The sequence below is a fragment of the Callithrix jacchus genome, chromosome 21 (assembly GCF_049354715.1).
Source record: "Callithrix jacchus isolate 240 chromosome 21, calJac240_pri, whole genome shotgun sequence".
Classification (NCBI taxonomy): Eukaryota; Metazoa; Chordata; class Mammalia; order Primates; family Cebidae; genus Callithrix; species Callithrix jacchus.
Window position 1 is genome coordinate 41,858,466 of NC_133522.1, and position 25,617 is coordinate 41,884,082.

The following is a 25,617-nucleotide window of genomic DNA, read 5'->3' on the forward strand; positions in this document are numbered from 1 at the left end:
ACAGCTGAATTGACCAAGCAGAAGAAAGGATATCAGATGTCGAAGATCAACTCAATGAAATAAAATGAGAAGGCAAGATTAGAGAAAAAAGCACAAAAAGGAATGAACAAAGTCTCCAAGAAATGTGGGACTATGTGAAGAGACCTAATATACATTTGATAGGAGTATCTGAATGTGACGAAGAGAATGAATCCAAGCTGGAAAATACTCTTCAGGATATTATCCAGGAAAACTTCCCCAACCTAGCAAGGCAGGCCAATATTCAAGTCCAGGAAATACAGAGAACACCACAAAGATATTCCGCAAGAAGAGCAACCCCAAGGCACATAATCTTCAGATTCACCAGGGTTGAAATGAAGGAGAAAATGCTAAGGGCAGCCAGAGAGAAAGGTCAGGTCACCCACAAAGGGAAGCCCATCAGACTCAGAGCAGATCTCTCAGCAGAAACCCTACAAGCCAGAAGAGAGTGGGGCCAATATTCAGCATCCTTAAAGAAGAGAACTTTCAACCCAGAGTTTCATATCCAGCCAAACTGAGCTTCATAAGTGAAGGAAAAATAAAATCCTTTGCGAACAAGCAAGTACTCAGAGATTTTGTCACCACCAGGCCTGCTTTACAAGAGATCCTGAAAGAGGCACTACACATAGAAAGGAACATCCAGTACCAGCCATTCCAAAAACATACCAAATGCTAAAGAGCATCAACAAAATGAAGAATCTGCATCAACTAATGGGCAAAACAGCCAGCTAGAATCAAAATGGCAGTATCAAATTCACACATAACAATATTAACCCTAAATGTAAATGGGCTAAATGTACCAATCAAAAGACACAGACTGGAAAATTGGATAAAAAGCCAAACCCCATCCGTGCACTGTATCCAGGAAACCCATCTCACATGCAAGGATACACAAAGGCTCAAAATAAAGGGATGGAGGAAGTATTACCAAGCAAATGGAGAGCAAAAAAAAGCAGGAGTTGCAATTCTCATCTCTGATAAAATAGACTTTAAAGCAACAAAGATCAAAAGAGACAAAGCAGGACATTACATAATGGTCAAAGGATAGATACAACAAAGAGAGCTAACAATCCTAAATATATATGGACCCAAGACTATACTTTCAGGAATCATTTCTATAGTCTGTTACTAAATATATATGGACCCAATGCAGGAGCACCCAGATACATAAGGCAAGTTCTTAGTGACTTACAAAGAGACTTAGACTCCCACACAATAATAGTCGGATACTATAACACTCCACTGTCAATATTAGACAGATCAACCAGACAGAAAATTAACAAGGATATCCAGGTCCTGAACTCAGACCTGGAACAAGCAAACCTGATAGACATTTACAGAACTCTCCACCCCAAATCCACAGAATATACATTCTTCTCAGCATCACATCACACCTACTCGAAAATTGACCACATAATTGGAAGTAAAGCACTCCTCAGTAACTGCAAAACAACTGAAATCATAACAGTCTCTCAGACCATAGTGCAATCAAGTTAGAACTCAGAATTCAGAAACCAACCCAGAACCGCACAGCTTCATGGAAACTGAACAACTGGCTCTTGAATGTTGACTGGATAAACAATGAAATGAAGGCAGAAATAAAGAAGTTCTTCGAAACCAACAAGAATGAAGACACGACATACCAGAATCTCTGGGACACATTTAAAGCAGTCTCTAGAGAAAAATATATAGCAATAAGTGCCCACATGAGAAGAGTGGACAGATCCAAAATTAACAACCTAATGTCAAAATTGAAAGAGCTGGAGGAGCAAGATCAAAAAAACTCAAAACCTAGCAGAAGACAAGAAATAACTAAGATCAGAGCAGAACTGAAGGAGATAGAGACATGAAAAACCCTTCAAAAAATCAATAAATCCAAGAGCTGATTTTTTGGAAAGATCAACAAAATAGACCACTAGCCAGATTGATAAAAAAGAAAAGAGAGAATAACAAAAGAGATGCAATAAAAAATGATAAAGGAGAAATCACCACAGATTCCACAGAAATTCAAACCATCATCAGAGAATATCACAAACAACTCTATGCACATAAACTAGTAAACCTGGAAGAAATGGATAAATTCCTGGACACTTGTGTCCTTCCAACCCTAAACCAGGAAGAAGCCGAAACTCTGAATAGACCAATAATAAGGTCTGAAGTCGAGGCAGCAATTAAGAGCCTACCACACAAAAAAAGCCCAGGTCCAGATGGGTTCACTGCCGATTTCTACCAGACACACAAAGAGGAACTGTTACCATTCCTTCTGAAACTATTCCAAATAATCCAAAAAGAGGGAATCCTTCCCAAATCATTTTATGAGACCAACATAATCCTGATACCAAAACCCGGCAGAGAAGCAACAAGCAAAGAAAACTTCAGGCCAATATCCATGATGAACGTAGACACAAAAATCTTCAATAAAATACTGGCAAGCCGACTGCAACAGCACATCAAAAAGCTTATCCACCATGATCAAGTAGGATTCATCCCAGGGATGCAAGTCTCGTTCGACATACGCAAGTCTATAAACGTAATTCACCACATAAACAGAACCAAAAACAAAAACCACATGATTATCTCAATTGACACAGAGAAGGCCTTTGACAAAATTCAATAGCCCTTTATGCTAAAAACCCTCAATAAACTCGGTATTGATGGAACATATCTGAAAATAATAAAAGTGATTTATGACAAACCAACAGCCAATATCATACTGAATGGGCAAAAACTAGAAGCATTCCCTTTGAAATCTGGCACTAGACAAGGATGCCCTCTTTCACCACTCCTACTCAATATAGTACTGGAAGTTCTAGCCAGAGCAATCAGGCAAGAAAAAGAAATAAAGGGTATTCAAATAGGAAAGGTGGAAGCCAAATTGTCTCTATTTGCAGACAACATGATAGTATATCTAGAAGACCCCATCATCTCAGCCCAAAAACTCCTGAAACTGATAAGCAACTTCAGCAAAGTCTCAGGATACAAAATCAATGTGCAGAAATCACAAGCATTCCTATACACCAAAACAGACTTAAAGAGAGCCAAATCAAGAACGAACTGCCATTCACAATTACTACAAAGAGAATAAAATACCTAGGAATACAAGGAATGTAAAGGAACTCTTCAAGGAGAACTACAAACCACTGCTCAACGAAATAAGAGAGGACACAAACAGATGGAGAAACATTTCATGTTCATGGTTAGGAAGAATCAATACCATGAAAATGGCCATACTGTCCAAAGTAATTTACAGACTCAACGCAATCCCCATCAAGCTACCAATGACCTTCTTCACAGAACTGGAAAAAACTACCTTAAACTTCATATGGAACCAAAAGAGAGCCCGCATAGCCAAGTCAATTCTAAGCAAAAAGAACACAGCAGGAGGCATCACACTACTGGACTTCAAACTATACTACAAGGCTACAGTAATCAAAGCAGCATGGTACTGGTACCAAAACAGAGATATAGACCAATGGAACAGAACAGAGGCATCAGAGGCCTCACAGCATATCCACAACCATACAATCTTTGATAAACCTGACAAAAACAAGCAATGGGGAAAGGATTCCCTGTTTAATAAATGATATTGGGAAAACTGACTAGCCATGTGCAGAAAGCAGAAACTGGACCCCTTCCTGACAGATGGATTAAAGACTTAAACATAAGACCTGGCACCATAAAAACCCTAGAAGAAAATTTAGGCAAAACCATTCAGGACATAAGAGTAGGCAAGGACTTCATGACCAAAACACCAAAAGCATTGGCAACAAAAGCCAAAATAGACAAATGGGACCTAATCAAACTCCACAGCTTCTGCATGGCAAAATAAACAGTCACTAGAGTGAATCAGCAACCAACAGAATGGGAAAAAAATTTTGCAGTTTACCCATCTCACAAAGCACTGATATCCAGAATTTACAAAGAACTCAAACAGATTTACAAGAAAAAAACAAACAAGCCCATTCAAAAATGGGCAAAGTATATGAACAGACACTTTACAAAAGAAGACATACATGAGGCCAATGAACATATGAAAAAATGCTCATCATCACTGGTCATTAGATAAATGCAAATCAAAACTACATTGAGATACCATCTCACGCCAGTTAGAATGGCGATCATTAAAAAATCTGAAGACAACAGATGCTGGAGAGGATGTGGAGAAATAGGAACACTTTTACACTGTTGGTGGGAGTGTAAATTAGTTCAACCATTGTGGAAGACAGTGTGGCGATTCCTCAAGGACCTAGAAATAGAAATTCCATTTGACCCAGCAATCCCATTACTGGGTATATATCCAAAGGACTATAAATCGTTCTACTATAAGGACACATGCACACGAATGTTCATTGCAGCACTGTTTACAATAGCAAAGACCTGGAACCGACCCAAATACCCATTGATGATAGACTGGACTGGGAAAATGTGGCACATATACACCATGGAATATTATGCAGCAATCAAAAACAGTGAGTTTCTGTCCTTTGTAGGGACATGGATAAATCTGGAGAACATCATTCTCAGCAAACTGACACAAGAACAGAAAAGGAAATACCACATGTTCTCACTCATAGGTGGGTGATGAACAATGAGAACACATGGACACAGGGAGGGAAGCACTACACACTGGGATCTATTGGGGGGAAGAGGGTGAGTGAGCAAGGGGGGAGCTGGGTAGGGATAGCATGGAGAGAAATACCAGATGTGGGTAAAGGGGAGGAAGGCAGCAAATCACACTGCCACGTGTGTACCTATGCAACTATCTTGTACGTTCTGCACATGTACCCCAAAACCTAAAATGCAATAAAAAAAAACAGAGCATGGAACTTTCTCCATGATAGATCATATGATAGGTCACAAAATTAGCCTCAATAAATTTAAGAAAACTCAAATTATATCCAGCACTTTCTCAGACTACAGTATGATTAAACTGGAAATCAATTCCAAAGGGAACCTTCAAAATAATGCAAATACATGAAAATTAAGTAACCTGTTCTTGAGTGGTCGTTGAGTCAAAACCAAAGTCAAGATGGAAATCAAAAACTTCTTCAAACTGAATGACAATAATGACACAATCTATCAAAACCTCTGGGATACAGCAAAGGCAATGCTAAGAGGAAAGTTCACAGCCCTAAACGTTTATATCAAAAAGACTGAATGAGCACAAACTTACATTCTAAGGTCAGACCTCAAGGAACGAGAGAAACAAGAGCAAACTAAACCCAAATCCAGCAGAAGAAAGGAGATAATCAAGATAAGAGCAGGACTAAATGAAATTGAAACAAAAAAAGATAAAATAAAACAAAATCCTGGTCTTTGAAAAGATAAATCAAATTGATAGACCATTAGGAAGATTAACCAAGAAAAGAAGAAAGAAAATCCAAATAATTTCATTAAGAAACACAACAGGAGATATTACAACTGACACCATGGAAATACAAAAGCTCTTTCAAGTCTACTATGAACACCTTTACACAAATAAACTAGAAAACCTAGAAGAGATGGACAAATCCCTGGAAAAATACAACTCTCCTGGCTTAAATCAGGAAGAATTGGATACCCCAAACAGACTAATAATAAGCAGCGAGATTGAAATGGTAATTTTAAAATTATCAACAAAGAAAGCCCAGGACCAAATGTATTCACAGCAGGATTCTACCAGACACTCAAAGAAGAATTGGTACCAATCCTTTTGAAACTTTTCCACAAGATAGAGAAAGACAGGAACCCTCCCTAATTCATTCTATGAAGCCATCATCACCCTCAAACCAAAACCAGGAAAGGACATAACCAAAAAACAAAACTACAGACTGATATCCCTGATGTATATTGTATTAGTCTATTTTCACACTGCTGATAAAGACATACCTGGGCATGGGAAGGAAAAGAGGTTTAATTGGACTTACAGTTCCACATGGCTGGAGAGGCCTCACAATCATGGTGGAACACAGAAAGCCTTTCGTACCATGGCAGCAGCAGGAGAAAATGACAAAGAAGCAAAACAGAAACCCCTGATAAACCCATCAGATCTTGTGAGACTTATTCACTCTCACAAGAATAGCACAGGAAAGACCAGTCCCCCAGGTCCCTTCCTCAACATGAGGGGATTCTGGGAGGTACAATTCAAGCTGAGATTTGGGTGGGGTCATAGCCAAACCATATCAAATGTAGATGCTAAAATCCTTGACAAAATACTAGCTAACTGAATCCAACAACGTATCGAAAAGATAATCCACAATGATCGAGTGGGTTTTATACCAGGGATGCAGGGACAGTTTAACATATACAGTTCAATAAATGTGATACACCACATAAACAAAATTAAAAACAAAAACCATATGATCATCTCAAGGGATGCAGAAAAAGCATTTGATGAAATCCAGCATTGCTTTATGATTAAAACTCTCAGCAAAATCAGCTTACAAGTGACATACCTCAATGTAATAAAAGCATCTATGACAGACCCACAGCCAACATAATACTGGATGGGGAAAAGTTGAAAGCGTTGCCTCTGAGAACTAGAACAAGGCAAGGATGCCCACTCTCACTACTCCTCCTAAACATAGTACTGGAAATCTAGCAAGAGTAATCAGACAAGAGAAACAAATAAAGGGCATTCAAATCAGTAAAGAGGAAGTCGAATTGGCACTGTTTGCTGAAGATATGATTGTTTACCTCAAAAACCAGAAAGACTCCTCCAGAAAGCTCCTAGTACTGATTAAAAAAATTCAGTGAAGTTTCCAGATACAAGATTAATGTACACAGATCAGTAGTTCTTCTATACACCAGCAACAACCAAGTGGAAAATCAGATCAAGAACTCAACCCTTTTATAATAGCTGCAAGAAGTAAAATGCTTGGGAATATACTCACCTCTACAAAGAAAACTACACGACACTGCTGAAAGAATTTATAGATGACACAAACAAATGGAAATACATCCTGTACTCATGGATGAGTAGAATCAATATTGAGAAAATGGCCATACTGCCAAAAGCAATCTATAAATTTAAATGCAATTCCCATCAAATAAATACCACCACCATTCTTCATAGAATTGAAAAAAAATTCTAAAATTTATATGGAACCAAAAAAAGAGCCTGCCTAACCAAAGCAAGACTAAGCAAAAAGAACAATGTCATCTGGAGGCATCACATTACCTGTTTCGGTGACTATAAGGCCATAGTCACCAAAACAGCATGGTTCTGGTATTAAAAATAGGCACACAGACCAATGGAACAGAACAGAGAACCCTGAAATAAACCTGAATGCTTACAGACAACTGATCTTCGACAAGGCAAACAAAATCATAAAGTGGTGAAAGGACACCCTTTTCAACAAACAGTGTTGGGGTCATTGGCTAGCCACATGCAGGAGAGTGAAACTGAATGTGCACCTCTCACCTTATACAAAAATCAACTCAAGATGGATTAAAGACTTAAATCTAGGACATGAAACTACAAAAATTCTAGAAGATAGCACTGGAAAAACCCTTCTGGACATTGGCTTAGGCAAAGATTTAATGACCAAGTACCAAAAAGCAAATGCAATAAAAACAAAGATAAATAGCTGGGACTTAATTAAGCTAAAGAGCTTTTGCACAGCAAAAGGAACAGTCAGTAGAATAAACAGACAATCCACAAAGTGGGAGAAAATCTTCGCTATCTATGCATCTAACAAAGGACTAATATGTAGAATCTACAATGAACTCAAACAAATCAGTAAGAAAAAAACAATCCCATCAAAAAGTGGGCTACGGACATGAATAGACAATTCTCAAAAGAAGTCATACAAATGGCCGACAAACATATGAAAAATGCTCAGCATCACTAATGATTAGGGAACTGCAAATCAAAACCACGACGCAATACCACCTTACTCCAGCAAAGAGGGCCATAATCAAAAAAATCAAAAAACAATGGATGTTGGCATAGAGGCAGTGATCAGGAAACACTTGTACATTGCTGGTGGAAATGTAAACTAGTACAGCCACTATGGAAAACAGTGTGAAGATTCTTTAAAGAACTGAAAGTAGATCCAGCAATCTCACTACTGGGTATCTACCCAGAAGAAAAGAAGTCATTATACGAAAAAGATACTTGCACACACATGTTAACAGCAGCACAGTTCACAACTGCAAAACCGTGGGACCAACCCAAATGCCCATCAATCAAAGAGTGGATAAAGAAACTGTGGTATATATATACAATGGAAGACTGCTCAGCCACAAAAAGGAATAAATTAATGGCATTTGCAATAACCTTGCAATAACCTGGATGAGATTGGAGACTATTAATCTAAGTGAAGTAACTCAGGAAGTGAAAATCAAACATCGTATGTTCTCACAGATATGTAGGAGCTGAGCTATGAGGATGCAAAGGCATAAGAAGGATACAGTGGACCTTGGGGACTTGGGGGGAATGTTGGGAGGAGGCAAGGGATAAAAGACTATGAATAGGGTGTAGCATATACTGCTTGGGTGATGGGTACTCCAAAATTTCACAAATCACCACTAAAGAATCTACTCATGTAACCAAATATCATCTGTATCCCCAATAACCTATGGAAAAATTTAAAAATAGTTTTTTAAAACCCTCTGGGATACAGCAAAAGTGATGCTAAGAGGAAAGTTCACATAATTAAATGCCTACATCAAAAAGTCTGAAACAGCACAGAGAGACACACCTCAAGAAACTAGAGAAATAAGAACACACTAAACCCAAACTCACCAGAAGAAGAGAAACAACAAAGATCGGAGCAGAACTAAATGAAATTGAAACAAAAAAAAATACAAAAAAATAAATGAAACCAAAAGCTGGTTCTTTGAAAGGGTAAATAAAATTGATAGACCATTAGCAAGATTAACCAGGAAAAGACAAGAGAAAATTGGAAAGAGGAAGACCCCAACTGGAAAGAGGAAGCTCCATTAGAAATGAAACTGAAGATATTACAACTGATACCACAGAAATACAAAAGATCATTCAGGGCTACTATGAACACCTTTATGTGCACAAACTAGAAGATCTAGAGCAGTCGGATACATTTTTAGAAATATACAACCCTCCTAAATTAAATCAGGAAAAATATAAACCCTGAACAACCAATAACAAGCAGCAAGACTGAATCAATAATTTTTTTAATTGCCAACAACAAAAAAAAAAGGCCAGGACCAGATGGATTCACAGCCAAATTCTACCAGACATTCAAAGAAGAATTTGTACCAATCCTACTGAAACTATTCCAAAAGATAAAGAAAGAGGGAATCCTCCCTAAATTATTCTATGAGGCTAATATTACCCTAATACCAAAACCAGGAAAGAACGTTACAAAAAAAGAAAACTACAGACCAATATTACTGATGGACATAGATGCAAAGGTCCTCAACAAGATACTAGATAACCGAATCCAATAGCATATCAAAAACATAATACATCATAGTCAAGTGGGTTTTATGTCGGGGATGCAGGGATGGTTTAATACATACACTGGTCAATAAATGTGATAACCACATAGGCAGAATCAGAAACAAAAACATATGATTGTCTCATTAGATGCAGAAAAAGCATTTGTTAAAATTCCACATCATTTTATAATAAAATCCCTCAACAAAATAGGCATAGAAGGGACTTACCTCAAAGTAACAAAAGCCATGTATGGCCAGCCCACAGCCAATATCATACTGAATCAGGAAAAGTTAAAAGCTTTCTTCCTGAGAACTGGAACAAAACAGGGATGCCCACTTTCACCACTCTATTCAACATAGTGCTAGAAGTCCAGGCCAGAGAAATTAGACAAGAGAAGGAAATAAAGGGCACCCAAATTGGAAAAGAGGAAGTCAAACTGTCATTGTTCACTCATGATATGACTGTACACCTAGAAAACCCTAAAGATGATCCTAAAAAGCTCCTAGACCTGACAAATGAATTCAGTGAAGCCTCAAGATACAAAATCAATGTACACAAATGACCAAGGGTTCAAATCAAGAGCTGAACCCTTTTTACAACAGCTGCAAAAAATAAAATAAAATGCTTCGGAATATACTTAACCAAGGAGGTAAAAGATCTCCACAAGGAAAACTGCAAAACACTGCAGAAAGAAATCATAGATGATGCAAATAAATGGAAACACATCTCATGCTCATAGATGGGTAGAATCCATATTATGAAAATGATTATACTGCCCAAAGCAATCTACAGATTCAAAGCAATTATCATCAAAATGCCGTCGTTATTCTTCACAGAACTAGAAGAAACCATCCTAAAATTCAATGGAACCAAAAAAGGAGCCCCCATAGCCAAAGCAAATATGGCATCACATTACCTGACTTAAAATTATACTACAAGGCTATAATCACAAAAACAGCAGGGTACTAGTATAAAAATAGGCACAAAGACCAATGGAACAGAATAGAAAACCCAGAAATATGGCCAAATACTTACAGCCAAGTGATCTTCAACAAAGCATACAAAAACATCCACTGGGAGAAAGCCTCTTCAATAAGTGGTGCTGGGAAACTGGCAAGCCACATGTGGAAGAAGGACACTGGATCTTCAACTCTCAGCTTGTGCAAAACTCAACTCAAGATAGATTAAAGACTTAAATCTAAGAACTAAAACCATAAAAATTCTAGAAGATGGCACTGGAAAAACTCTTCCAGATGTTGGCTTAGGCAAGGAATTCCTGACTAAGACTCCAAAAGCAAATGCAACCAAAACAAAAATAAATACACGGGACCTAATTAAACCAATAAAGCTTCTGCACAGCCGAAGAAATAATCAGCAGAGTAAACAGACAACCCACAGAATGGGAGAAAATATTTGCAAACTATTCATCCAGCAAAGGACTAATATCCAGAATCTACAAGGAACTCAAACAAATCAGCAAGAGAAGAACAAACAGTCCCATCAAAGAGTGGACAAATAACATCATTAGACAATTCCCAAAAGAAGAGTGTATTAGTCCATTCTCACATTACTATAAAGAACTCCCTGAGAATGGGTAATTTATAAAGCAAAGAGGTTTAATTGGCTCATCATTTCACAGGCTGTGCAGGAAGTATGGCTGGGAAGCCTCCAGAAACTTACAATTATGGTGGAAGATGAAGGGGAGGCAGGCACATTCTACATGGCTGAAGCAGGAGGAAGAGAGAGAAGGGAAAGGTGCTACACAGTTTCTAATAACCATATCTGATGAGAACTCTATCACAAGAGAGCACTAAAAGGATGGTGCTAAACCTTTAGAAACCACCCCCATGACCCTATCACCTCCCACCAGGCCCTCCCTCCAACACTGGAGATTACAATTCATCATGAGACTTGGGTGGGTACCCAGAGCCAAACCATATCAAAAGTAACAGCCAAGAAACATGAAAAACCTGCTTAACGTCACCAATTATCAAATACGAGACACCACCTTACTCCTGCAAGAATGGCCATAGAAGTCAAAAAACAATAGATGGCATGGATGTGGTGAAAAGGGAAGACTTTTTTGCACTGCTGGTAGGAATGTAAACTAGTACAACCACTGTGGAAAGAGTATGAGGATTCCTTAAGAAACTAAAAGTAGAACTACCATTCCAACCAGCAATCCCACTGCTGAGTATATTCCCAAAGAAAAAGAAGTCACTACATGAGAACGACACATGCACACTCAGGTTTATAGCAGCACAATTCATAATTGCAAAGATACAGAACCAACAAAAGTGCCCATCAACCAACAAGTGGATAAAGAAAATATGCACTCTCTCTATATATACACATCATAAGTATTATATATACATGTATCGCATTATATATACATATATCATAAGTATTATATATACATATATTGTAAGTATTATATATATCATAGGTATATATACATATATCATGAGTATTACATATACATATATCATAAGTATTATATATACATCTCTCATAAGTATTATATATACATATATCATAAGTATTATATATATCATAAGTATATATACATATATCATAAGTATTATGTATACATATATTGTAAGTATTATATATATCATAAGTATATATACATATATCATAAGTATTATATATACATATATTGTAAGTATTATATATATCATAGGTATATATACATATATCATGAGTATTATATATACATATATTGTAAGTATTATATATATCATAGGTATATATACATATATCATGAGTATTATATATACATATATCATAAGTATTATATATATCATAAGTATATATACATATATCATAAGTATTATATATACATATATTGTAAGTATTATATATATCATAGGTATATATACATATATCATGAGTATTATATATACATATATCATAAGTATTATATATATCATAAGTATATATACATATATCATAAATATTATAGATATCATAAGTATTCTATATACATATATTGTAAGTATTATATATATCATAAGTATATATACATATATCATGAGTATTATATATACATATATCATAAGTATTATATATACATATCTCATAAGTATTATATATACATATATCATAAGTATTATATATATATCGTAAGTATTATATATACATAGAATATTACTCGGACCTAAAAAAGAATGAAATAATATCTTTTGCAGCAACTTGGATGGAACTGGAGACCATTATTCTAAGTGAAGTAACTCAGAGATGGTAAAGCAAATATTATACATTCTCACTTACAAGCGGGAGCTAAGCTATGAGGATGCAAAGGCATAAGAATGATACAGTGGACTTTGGAAACTTGCAGGTAAGGTTAAGATGGAGGTGATGGATTAAAAAAACTACATATTGGGTACAGTGTACACTGCTTGTGTGACAGACACTGCTTGTGTGACAGTGTACCTGCTTGGGTGACAGGTCCACCAAAATCTCAGAAATCACCTCTACTGAATTTGTCCATGTAGCCAAAAACCACCTATACCCCAAAAACCATTGAAATAAACATAATTATAAATGACTTGTGCAAAGTGACACAGCTAGGAAATGGTCACTGCGTGGCACTGACTCATTTAGGATAAGTCACCAAGGTATCCTGAATGTAGCAATGACATTAGAGGAATGAAGTAGTCAGAGTTGTTCAAACGCATGTTCTATGTGAATATGTAACATAAGGGACCCATAACATTAGAAAGCCTATTCTATGCAACTTCAGTGGCATACTTCATACTTTAGACCCTGAGAAGTATTGTGTCATTTAATTCCACAAAAGAATATAAAATCCAGAGGATACAGAGGACATGGAGATGTGCTGCCTACCCAGATCCTCCTTCAGATCCTCCTTCAAAGAAGGGCTTGCAATCAAAACCACAATGACGTGTCATCTCATGTCAGTCAGAACAGCTACCATTAAAAAGTCAAGAATAACAGATGCAGGGATGTTGTGGAGAAAAAGGAACATATAGACACTGTTGGTGGGGGTATAAATTAGTTCGACCATTGTGGAAAGCATTATGGCGATTCCTTGAAGAGTCAAAAACAGAAGTAGCATTTGACTCAGCAATCCTATTTCTGGGGATATAACCAAAGGAATAGAAACCATTCTACCATAAACACACATGCATGTGAATGTTCACTGTGGCACCAATTACAATAGCAAAGACATGAAATCAACCTAAATGCCCATCAATGACAGACTGAATAAAGAAAATGTGGTACATATATACCATGGAATACTATGCAGCCATAAAAAATAACTAAATCATGTCTTCTGTGGGAACACAGATGGAGCTGAAGGCCATTATCCTTAGCAAAATAAACAGGAACAGAAAACCAAATACCACATGGTCTCACTTATAAATGGGAGCTAAATGAAGAGAACACATGGACACAAAGAGGGTAACAACAGACACTGGGGTCTACTTGAAAAGGGAGGGTTGGAGGAGGGAGAGAAGCAGATAAGATAACTACTGGGTACTAGGTTTAATAGCTGGGTGACAAAATAATCTGTACAATAAACCCTATGACACAAGTTCACCTATGTAACCTTCACATATATCCCCACACCTAAAATAAAAATTTTTAAAAAGAAGAAGAAGACAAAGGGCTTGTTGTCTAAGCTGTCAACTCCTTTAGGGTTGCCTGAGGTATAGAAAGACCTCACCCAGTGTCACAGTCTTCTGGTGCAGTCTACATAGAGTGACTGAACAAGAGGACCAGCTATTTCAGAATCGCAGTGCTGAAGGGCCATGGTCACTCTAGAGCTCTCCACTCCTAGGTTGGCAGAGGCGTTGTCAGGCCTGTACCATGGGTGGGTACCTCCTTCCTCAGCCTACTTCTCCCTGCCCTACTTTTCTTCATTAGATATTGTTTCCTACTGATATGGTGCACACCAAACTCCATCTCTATGTCTGCTTCAGAGAACCCAGGTTTTGCATCTTCCTTCAGCTGGCAAGAAACAGTATTGGCCCAGATATAAAGCTGATAAAATATCCAGGGAGAGAAAAGATCCTAAAATCCAGGCCCTTGTAACTTGAGTCCAGAAGGGCGAAATGCAATGAGGTGTGAAGGAAGAGCTTAAGTGTCTGTAATAAAAACCTCCAGCCCAGTCCATGGACAGATGCGAGGTCCCATTGACTTAAAATGCAAAGGAAGACTCTCCAATGAAATAACACTAAATGCAAGAATTTATCTTCCCTGCAGGGTTCAGAGAGTCATTTTACTATCTGTAGAACCAAATCTGTAAGACCAGATACCAGTATTTTAAAGCAATGAGTGATAAGAACATTGGAAATTGATATTTCGGATTCAATGGATCAATTCCAAAAAACACACATGCATGGCTATGAAAAGCCTATTCAAATAAATGGCATTTTAGATTCTCAAAGTCATTGAAATAAAGATTTTGAAAGTCCTGGGATGCGTGCAAAAACCCCATGGCTGACAAGTAATTATTTCCTGTGTATATATATTCACATATCCACTTAAGGTCAAGATCAAAAGAAACTAAGTAAGAACGGAGGAGAGAAAGGACTAAATTGTTCCTTGAGGTTTTTGAGCTGGTTAAAAATTTACAGAGAAAAGAACTCATTCCAAACATCCACCTTGGAACTCCCGCGTGAAGGGAGCCGGTACTTTAGCGCTAAACTCTGCCTTTGTAAAGTTAAAACTAAAGTACATTGACTCAATCTCAGGAGACTGTCAAGGCTAAAATAAGTACATATTTTTTAAAAACTGGAAACATTAGAAAGAGGAAGAAAACATTTTTAAAAAGTAGATACTTTGTGGCAAAAATAAAAATATTAAAAGATGGTCATATTGGATTTTTTTAAATCAAACATATTTTGCTCTCAAGAGATATTTTGAAAATAAAATGACCAAGAAAAGTTTTTTAATGAACAAAGATTTGCTAGACAAATTTTTTAAGTGGATTTAAAAATCGGAAAGGGTAGCAATGTTTATTTCTGACAAAGTTGAATTCCAGGTAAAATACTGAATAGTATGGAGACTGAAATTTTATATCAATAAAGATAAAGATAGAATTTAAAATGCATATATAATAATAAAACTTTGCTGAATAGCACATCAAATATATGAAGCAAAAATTATTTCAGATAAATAAAATTTAAAAGATAGAAACCATTACACAGAAATTAATAGGCATTCCTCAATAACCTTTGATTTAAAAATCACAACAAACCAATAAGCAAAGTATTTTTAAATGTGTAAAATTTTTAAATATATAATCAAAACTTTTGAGACAGGATCAAATAGCTTTTATAGGAATGTTTACATTTCAATTCTCTCAGTATTAAAACAAACAAACAAAAAAAGAAGCCCACAATCCAAAAAGGAAACAAATCTAAAGAAGTTAGAACATACTTTTTTATAAAATTACTGTCATTCAACCAATTATATAATTAATAGATAAGTCCTGAGCTGATTCTTTGGAAAACATGTACATAAATACGCACACATTTCTAGTACTCAAATTCAGAAAATAAAATCAGAAAATAAAAATATGCCAATATGAATGAAGTAGAAATGATCACAAATCAAAAGATTATAAGTTATAAAAAATATTTGTGTAGATCTATGCTAATAATATATTTTTTAAATGACGGATTCCTCTAATAAAATGTTCATTATCAAAACAGCAGCAAAGCATCTCATGTGGACAAGCCCAAAACCATGGAAAAATTTTCAAAAGTTATCCAAAATTCATCTCCCAGAGACTATAGACCATAATACATTTTTAGGTAAGCTCTTTTTAAAAAGGAACACATTACTTTTATGATATATAAGTCACTTCAGAGCATAGAAAATATAGAAAGCCTACTAGAAAAAAATCCTATTATAGATCAATCTCATAAGAATAGACACAAAAATTCTACTTAATACCACAAAGTGAATTTCATATTATTTTAGAAGAATGGCCCACCATAATCAGATTTGCACAAGGAATGCTGGACCCTTTCATATTAGGCACTGTATTCATATAATATGACACATTAGGTCCAATTAGGGAAACAGCGTGACACTCTTCCGCTAGATGAAGAGTTGCCAAAGTCAGCTGTTCACATACTAAATAGCTATCAGAGAAAAACTACATTTCCAGATATCCAGATAATTCTTTAAGAAGAAAAGGATCAAAGTCTAAATTATCTAGATGTCTGAGATAAAAATATTCATTAGTTCAAATGGAATATCCTCTGAGAAAGAGAACTAGAACACTACAAGTCATTTCCTTCTTATTACAAGCAATAGGAACACCCCATTCCTAAAGAAGGCCGTCCAGAGCGCCAACCTTACTGCCAGTTGGCGCCGGCCATTGGCCCTCTGTTAGGCCATGGATTCTCTTTTGTCCTGCTCAGTGTCCAGCCTCAGCTCAATTCCCACATTATCCCCTCCAGGAAGTTCCTGCTAATACCCTCTTCTCTTCCTTCCCTCCTGACCTCCAGACAAAGTTCTCTGGGAACACTCTGTCCTATTCACTATTTCCTTGTCTATCACTCCTGAAACCACGAACTCCTGCAGGCCCTGGTTTGTGTCATATAATTTCATTATCCAAGAATAAGCACTCCATTAGTGTTCTTTGTTTGATTAATCAATATACCAAAAATTTTCAAGTGCATGTCTGTATTAATTTCTGTATAGCAAAACAATTCTAAATTAATAATTGAGTCATATTTTCCTCCAACAAATCAGTCCAAAACCCTAATGCAGGCCTGCACATAGGTACACACTGAGCAAGTTTTAAGTCATTTCCTGATTCCAGCCCGGGCACTTGAGCTTTTACGGCTTGCCACGTGAATCTAGGGAACAAAAGCTAAAAAGCATTCCGCTGTCATTTTCCTTCCTGGTTCCATTTCATCTGTGTAGACAGTGAGAAAACATAAATCCAATCCAGGTTTACCATTTCAATTACCCGCTAGTAAAGGGTAGTCTTCAAATGAAACTTTAACCCAAAGAATTTACCTTACTCAGCTAATGGCCTAAATGTCTCCTTTGGCAAAATCCAAGAGAATCTCCCTCTCTTTTAAAAGGCAACTTTCTGTTTTTTCACATGGCTTATACCAAATTACGCCAACGAAGACCACACTAACATGGCCACCTTCCACCCCTCAACCAATTGGCCAAGATTCATTGGAATAAAAATTGCTCCAAAAACTGAAAATCCTACATACGCCATGTATTAATTGGGGTGGGGAAAGCCTGTTTTGCTTCATTACTCCCACGCTGAAATTATAACATAGATAAAAAAATAAATGACCTGGAATCCACCGAGAAATTGACTGAAATTAATATTTGAGGAAATGGCAATGGAAAGTCACTCAATTTTTGTGCGCCTTGATGCATTTTGGGCTTAGAGTTGTAAAAGGTTGGCTGCTTTATTTTCTGATTAGGTCTTGAAATTGATTTTTTTTCAAGAGACAGGATCTTGCACTGTTGCCCAGGCTGGAGTGCAGTGGCACAATCACAGCTCACTGCAGCCTCAAACCCCTGGGCTCAAATAGTCCTGCCACTTCAGCCTCCTGAGCAGCTGGAATTCTAGGCATATCTGGCTAATTTTTTTTTAATTATCTTTGTGGAGATGGGGTCTCAATATGTTGCCCAGGCTTCAAGTAGTTTTTGTTGTTTATTTCTATTTTGTTTTTTTGAGACGGCATTTTGCTCTTGTTGCCCAGGCCAGAGTGCAATGGAGCAATCTCAATTCACTGCAACTTCCATCTCCCGGGTTCAAGCAATTCTCCTGCCTCAGCCTCCCAAGCAGCTGGGATTACAGGCACCTGCCACCACATCCAGCTAATATTGCACTTTTAGTAGAGACAGAGTTTCACCATGTTGGTCAGGCTGGTCTCGAACTCCTGATCTTAGGTGCTTCGCCTGCCTCCTCCTCCCAAAGTGCTGGGATTACAGGCGTAAGGCACTGCACCCCGCCCCAAGTAGTTTTTTTTTTTTTTTTTTAAAGCATCAGGACAGTCTTAAACGGTCAATTAAATAGAAAGGAGGGAAGGTACAGCCTAGGAGCGTGCTAGCGGATTGTCTGAAGAGAGCAAACAGCAGACAAACAAGGTTAGTATTAATAGCAAGACCACATCCGCATCATGCAAAAGGAAGGGGAGGTTGGCAGGAATCCAGGAAACCTGAGCTATGAAGTCAACAAATCCAAGTTATTCCATACAAGTCCCCATTTTCAAACGATGGGCCAGGTCCACAGATACATCCACAAGCCCATTGGCTGAACTTGTAGACACCTACCTAAATATTTCCGATGTGGAAGTAGAGCTCTGACTGTGTTAAAAAGCCATTTTTACCCGTCTCTTTACATCACAAAGCAATTACTGCTCACTCGCCACTTTAATTTGTACTGACAACCTGATGTCAGATGCTACCAAAGAAAACAAATGAAAAATAGAAAGAATAGTTAGTCTCCTATATGACGCATGTTTATGCCAAAAAAAGATTAGTTAAAAATCCATCTTCCTCCACCTGAAGTTAGAGGATGTTTGAGGGAACTGTCAGGAAAATCATTACTAATGAAGTACCAGACTATGTGAACAATAGTTCCAAAGGAAACTCAAAAGACAAATGCGATTGCAGATGTCACAGGTTTTTCATTAGAGAAGGAAGATGCTGGGAAGCTTCACGTTTCTGGAGGAGCTGGCAATAATCACAAGAGGGCTGTGTCTCGTCCAGTCCTCTCCTCAGAGTCCTCCGACTGTGTCTGGGGACTTGACCTTTCCTATGCAAACTGGAAAGGAAACTGTGGTGATCCTCCATCCCTGCCAACCAAGTGCCAGACCTACTTTTTGGCTAGCACTGTCTATAACATTAACAAGCCATCCATCCCTGAATTACCCATTCAAAGTGACCTATAAATGTGCAAACCATCATAACTCACCCAGCTCCCTGAGGCAGCCCAATATCCCACCCAGGAGCCCACAGGGAGATAGCTTTGCCTGTGAAAGGGATGGGGCTTAGTCTAAAGGAATACACCCAACTATGCCTCTGGCCACTAGGTTTTGGCGTGGAGAGTACAGAGCAGTGAAAATCACAAAGAGGGGAAGGGAAAGACAAAAGAGCAGGAGTGGGGGCCCAAGGGTGGTAGTTTGCAAAGTGGGCTCAAATGATTTCGTCTCTGCACATAGACAGGCCTTCCATGCCCTTTGTCTAGTAACTTGATCTTTTTCATGCAAAAGCCTGGCTGTTCATCCAAGGAATAATGGGAAGATATCTCAGCAAGAAGAAAAGAGCAAGAATTCCCCATTCTCAGACTTGTCCAGGAACATTTTCATCTCAGTTTCTTTTTATTGCCCATGTCAACTTGAGAAACCAGACTTCCAGTGGCATGGTCCATCCTAGACTTTTCTTCTTCTCAAAGTTCAGGCATTGCCCAGCATTGTCCTTGCCCATTTGCTTGGTGCCAGTAAGAAGAGCAATTGTATCTCGCACTTGCATTGACAAATGAATGAGGGACTGGGAATTTGGCTCCATGACTTCTATTTCTATAAAATTTGTTTAAAAAAATTCAACAAAAATACTAATAAAAACCTTCATGGTGAGGGACTATAAACCTATGAACTAGTTCAGAGTCCAATTTCCCTTTTTTACATACACCAAATGCCAAGAATCAGACACGACAGTTGTGAGATGGCTTAGAGACCCCAAAGATGTACCAATCCCACAGGTTGGGATTCACCTCTGAATGCACACAAATCATATTCCTGTTGTATTGAGCGTGTTTTTAGTTAGAAGAACTATAATTCTTGTATCAGGGATGGATAATTAGGATTCTTTTGCTTTAGGCAAAAACCCATGAATCTGAAAAGTCAGCTCACTTGTGCAGAGGGGAGAGAACTCTGCCAAGTCCTGAGAAGTAAACCTGGACCCAGACCTGAGTCTGTGCAGGAGATAGGAGGACAGCCAAGGCTTTTGACTCTATACTCCTCCAGGAATCCAGCCTGTGCAGTGTCAGGAACCTGAGAGCCCACGGAGACAGAAGGATGCAACAATCAGGGTGACAGCATCCTAGCCTAGCCAGGAGCAGGGCAGGGCAGGGCTCTAGTCCCTGTGGGAAATGAGTGTGCAGACTCGGGGCTGAGAAAAAAATTCTCCCCTATGGACTGCTCACCCAAGGTCTCAGAAGAGATGAGGGTAAAGTAGGACTGAAGTTTTCAGATGGCGGAGGCAGGACACCTGGGGCTCACCAGACTTAGAGGAGAAGAGAATATAAGTCACTACAGATCCCATTCACTGGTGAAAATGGGCTGCTGTATACACCGCTTAGGATAAGCTGAAAGACTGAGCAGGACTGAACCTGCAGGCAGATGGGCTTTCTACCTACAACTGGGCCAGGCTGGGATGGACACAACCATTGTGAGAAAGATACCTAGAGGCAAGGTGGGCAGTAGCCCAGGTTTACATCAGTGAGGGAAGCAGCACTTTAATTACAGGCGCTGCCTGATGGGCTGAGTCAAGTGTTAGATGATGCTTTTGCTGTTGAATAGATGCCATTCCTGAGGCCTGTACACTGTGCATTTCCCAAACATTTACTGAGCATGTGCAAAATGTTGGCATCTGAAGATGAGCAAGTGATAAAAGTGAACACATCAATCCTCACCACATATTAAGGGACAAGAGAACGTTTTAGACCCCACTCATAAGCTACCTCTCGGTGTTTAGTTTAGTTTTGTTTTTGAGACACAGTCTTGCTCTGTCGCCCAGCCTGGAGTGTAATGGCACGATTTCAGCTCACTATAACCTCCGACTCCTGGGTTCAAGCCTTCTCGGCCTTGCAAGTAGCTGGGATTACAGGCATGTCCCACCACGCCCGGCTAATTTTTATATTTTTAGTAGAGGCAGGGTTTCGCTATGTTGGCCAGGCTGGTCTTGAACTCCTAACCTCAGATGATCCACCTGCCTCAGCCTCCCAAAGTGCGGGGATTACAGGCGTGAGTCACCACACCTGGCTGCTGCTTCTTTACTTTGCATTCAGCAAGGGAATCTCTGCTTAGGTGTCAAGTTTTACACTGACAAGAGCCCATCTGAGTTTTGTTATTTGTTTGCTTTTTCTTTTTAGCCAAGTTTTAGCTCCACAGCTCCTTAAAAAATATTCAATTCACTTTTCATGTTCTTTCTGAGTAGATTTTATAATGTATTTACTATTGATAGTGTTAAGAATGTGTAGCAGGTTTCAGGATCTAATGCTTTTTATAATTCAGGACTTTGGAAACTATAGAATTAAGAAGAACTTTTTTTTTTACTTAACACTTGGTGCCATTTTCACATTGTCAATATATGACACACAAATGCAGCTGAGGAAGACACTTCACGCTTTCTCATTGTTTCTATGAATAGCATGAGGCAGTTGTCCATTCAGTTGAGTAATACATGGACCCTTTTCATAAGAAACCAATTGCTCACTTTTACCTCTACTCATCTTTAGATCCGACACGCTCAGTAAGTTCGAGGATGTGCCTGTGATGGTTCATTTCACGTGTCAACCTGACCAGCCATGGGGTGCCCAGATTAAGTATTATTTTCAGGGTGTGTCTGAGAGGGTGTTTCAGATGAGAGCAACGTTTGAATTGGTAGGCTTTATAAAGTAGATGGCTTTCCCCAGTGTGGGTGGGCACCTGTTGAGAGACTGCACAGAACAAAAGGCAGGAGAAGAAGGAGTTGATCCTTTTTGTTTTCTGCCCTCCACTGAGCTGGGACAGCCCAGCTCATCTCCTACCCTTAAACTGGGAGCCACACCATCAGCTTCCTTGGTTCTCAGGCCTTCAAACTTCTAAATTACACCACTGGCTTTCTCAGGTAGAAGCAAGGTGGGAAGCTTGCAGAAGGCACAGCATGGACTTCTCCTCTGCAATGGAGTGAGCCAATTTCTGACAATAGGTCTCTGCACGTGTGTGTGTGTGTGTGTGTGTGTGTGTGTGTGTGTGTGTGTGTATGCGTGCACACACACACATACAGAGGTAAAGGATTTGTTTTACTGGTTCTGTTTCTCTGGAGAACCCTAATAGGGTGCTCCTGGAGTGATTTCTGTTCAACACTAAATGTATCAGACCATCAGCATGAGCAACTTGTTTTAAATTACAATATTTCTCAAACATGAACCATCAAAAACTAGAAATAAACTCCCTCTGATTAGAACACTGCTGCAACTATAAAATTAAAATAATATTTAAAATAAACACAATCAAAACAGTAAAAAGCCTCACAATTTCAAATTAATATACCTATGTTAACCTGGCAGGTGGGGACAGGACTATACCTGTGACGGCTGAGGTACCTGTGGCCTGGGTCTGGCCTGTGGTATCACCATGTATGCCATGAGCTGTGTGTTTTCCCAACCCTTCTCTCTACTGACACCGTGGTGAGTCTTTGCTTACGCAGTACTTAGATGATAACCTAGATGCTTCCCATGGAGAGAAATCGCACTGTTTATATCCTAGGTCTTCCTTGATTCCTTTTTGCATTGGCATGTGACAACAAATATTAAAGTCTCCGCTGCTTTGCTACGCCAGTGTCTCTTCACCACAGCATCCCCACAGAGTACTTATCACTGTCTGTTTAGTCAGTTTCACAATGGAGCATCTCCCCACTGTTTCTAACTTCAGCCCCTCTTCTTCTCAGAGGCAGGGTACTACTCAAATGCCTCCCAAAATCAGATTTGGAATGACAGTCCGAGATTGCGCCAGATTCCAAGAATCCACGTAGAGTTTAGGTTCTAAAACAAGCACCCGAGGCAAAAATGTTAAAGTCTAAATTACCCTTGAAGTTTTCCGAAATTGCTAAGCAAGTATAAGATACATGGCTTTATCTACATAGCCCTGCAGAGTAGTTATTACGCTTGCTTACGTTTGAGAATCACTACAGACTGAATGTTTGCATCCCCTCAAAATATGTATGTTGATGGGCTGGGCACAGAGGCTCACACCTGTAATTCCAGCGCTTTAGAAGGTGAAGACTGAAGGATCACTTGAGGCCAGGAGTTCAGACTAACCTGGGAAATATAGCAAGACCTCACCTCTACAAAAAATTTAAAAATTAGTCAGGTATGGTGGCCCATGCCTGTAGTACCAGCTACTGAGGAAGCTAAGGCAGGATAATCACGGGAGCCCAGGAGTTCCAGGCAGCAGTGAGCCATGATCATTCCCACTGCACTCCAGCCTGAGTGGTAGAATGAGACCCAGTCTCTTTATTTATATATATATATGCGTGTGTCTGTGTGTAATATATACATATGGAAATCCTACCCCCTAATGTGATGGTATTTGAAGGTGAGGGCCTCTGAAGGTAATCAGGTCACCTCATGAATGGGATTAGTGACCTTATAAAAGAGACCTCACAGCGCTCCCTCACCCCCTCTGCCACATGAGAACTCAGTGAAGACAATATTCTAAGAACCATAAAGTGGGCCCTCACCAGACATCAGATCTGCCAGCTCCTTGATTTTGGACTTCCCAACATCCAAAACCATGTTCTCAAAGAAATAAGTTTCTTTGTTTATAAGCCACCCAGGCGATGATACTTTGCTATAGCAGTCCGAACTGACCAAGCCACAGTCTTAAAAAATGAACAAAAGGGAAGTTTCTCCATGGACCTCTGGGCATCTAAGCCATCCCACACGTTAGACAACTGTACTCCCTGAGTCGAATGGGACAGCAGTAGAGAATTCTAAAGCATTCTTGCTTGCCAGAATTTACTCCCTTTTTTCCAGTATTGAGCATCTAAATTTAACATGTGTTAGTAGATGTAGTCATGCTGTGAAATCCAAACAAGAAAATTATGGAGTCTCATCCCAGGACAAGCGTACAAAGTAAGCTGTTAAGTTAAAAGTGCATGCAATGCAATTCTATAAATTCAATGTTGCATTGAGAATTGATTGTCCTTCCTTGTGTAGTCCTATAATTAATTCATCAAAATATATTTCCCTAAAATCTTTTTGCAAATAAGCTTAATTTTGCTGAAATATCCAATACTATACATACTTACTGAAGAAAAAGATGAATCTCATTAAAAGTCAAGGACAGTATACTGTGCCCAAAATATCAGATTTTCATTGGGTTGAGACTCAGGAGAAATACATATGGCATATAATACAAGGTGCCATAGGTGAAGAAGCAAAAGGAATGCTTGGTTGTCAAGACAGAGAGGCTGAAATATGATGACAGGTGTAGTACCCTGAATCAAACCAAACCCACAATCAGAACATGTGGTTTGTATATTTTTCCCCAAAACATGTCAACATGGTGCATTTGGGCCTTCCTAAAGCAATGTCATCTCTATAAATATTCCATTAAAAGAATCAAAATGATTAGGATAATTTTAAAAATTGTTTAAATGTAAAAATAACATTTAAAATTCAATAACTACATAAAAATAATCCACGATTGATTCTGTTAAATTTGTCCCTGGTTCTCCCCACTTAACTCTGACCTCCTATCACCAAAAGGAATTTTTTTCCCATATTAATTGCTTTTGTTCCTTCTACAGCCACTTGGCTCTGATCAAACCACTCCCTACCCCTCTGGCTATCCCACTAAGAAACCTGGAAGTCATTGTCCCTGCTTTCCCTCTCCCTTACCTCCACAGTTAAGTGATTGCCAAGCCCTGATAGTTACGCTGGGTAAACCCCAAACTGTCCCCTCTTCACCTGTGCTGCCACATCCAGTCCAGACAATCAGCATTTCCCACCTGCAGTATTGGAGCATTCTCCTATTTTGCATCCACTCTCACTTCCTGCTGAGCTTTTCTCCACCCAGCAGCCAGAATGAACTTCTAAATATGCAAATCTATCATGTACCTCTACTTGACCCTTTTACTGACTGCCCATTTCTCCCAGAATCATGGCTGAATTCCTCCCAACCTGCCAGGCATGTTCCCCATGATCTGGCCCCTGCCACCATCTCCAGCCTCAGCAGGGGCTGCTCTTCCCCATTCACTCTACCAGGTGTCTGTGGCCCACACTCTGTGACCTTGCAAGGGCTTCCCTCAGCCAGGGATGCCTGCTCCTCCCCATCCATCTGGCCAACTCCACCACCCTCAATGTCCTTTCATCCTAGGAAGCCTGAACCCCCTACTTCTTTAGATCACTCCCCTTGTTACAGGTTCTCGGGACAAGGTAGGCTCAATGGCCCCCCAATGACGTCCACTCC

At 38.8% G+C, this 25,617-nt stretch overlaps 1 pseudogene; it reads left to right on the forward strand.

Moving 5' to 3' along the window:
* Positions 1-1,108: 1,108 nt before the first annotated feature.
* On the forward strand, positions 1,109-1,191 carry LOC144580714 (small nucleolar RNA U3; annotated as a pseudogene).
* The last annotated feature ends 24,426 nt before the right edge of the window (positions 1,192-25,617 follow it).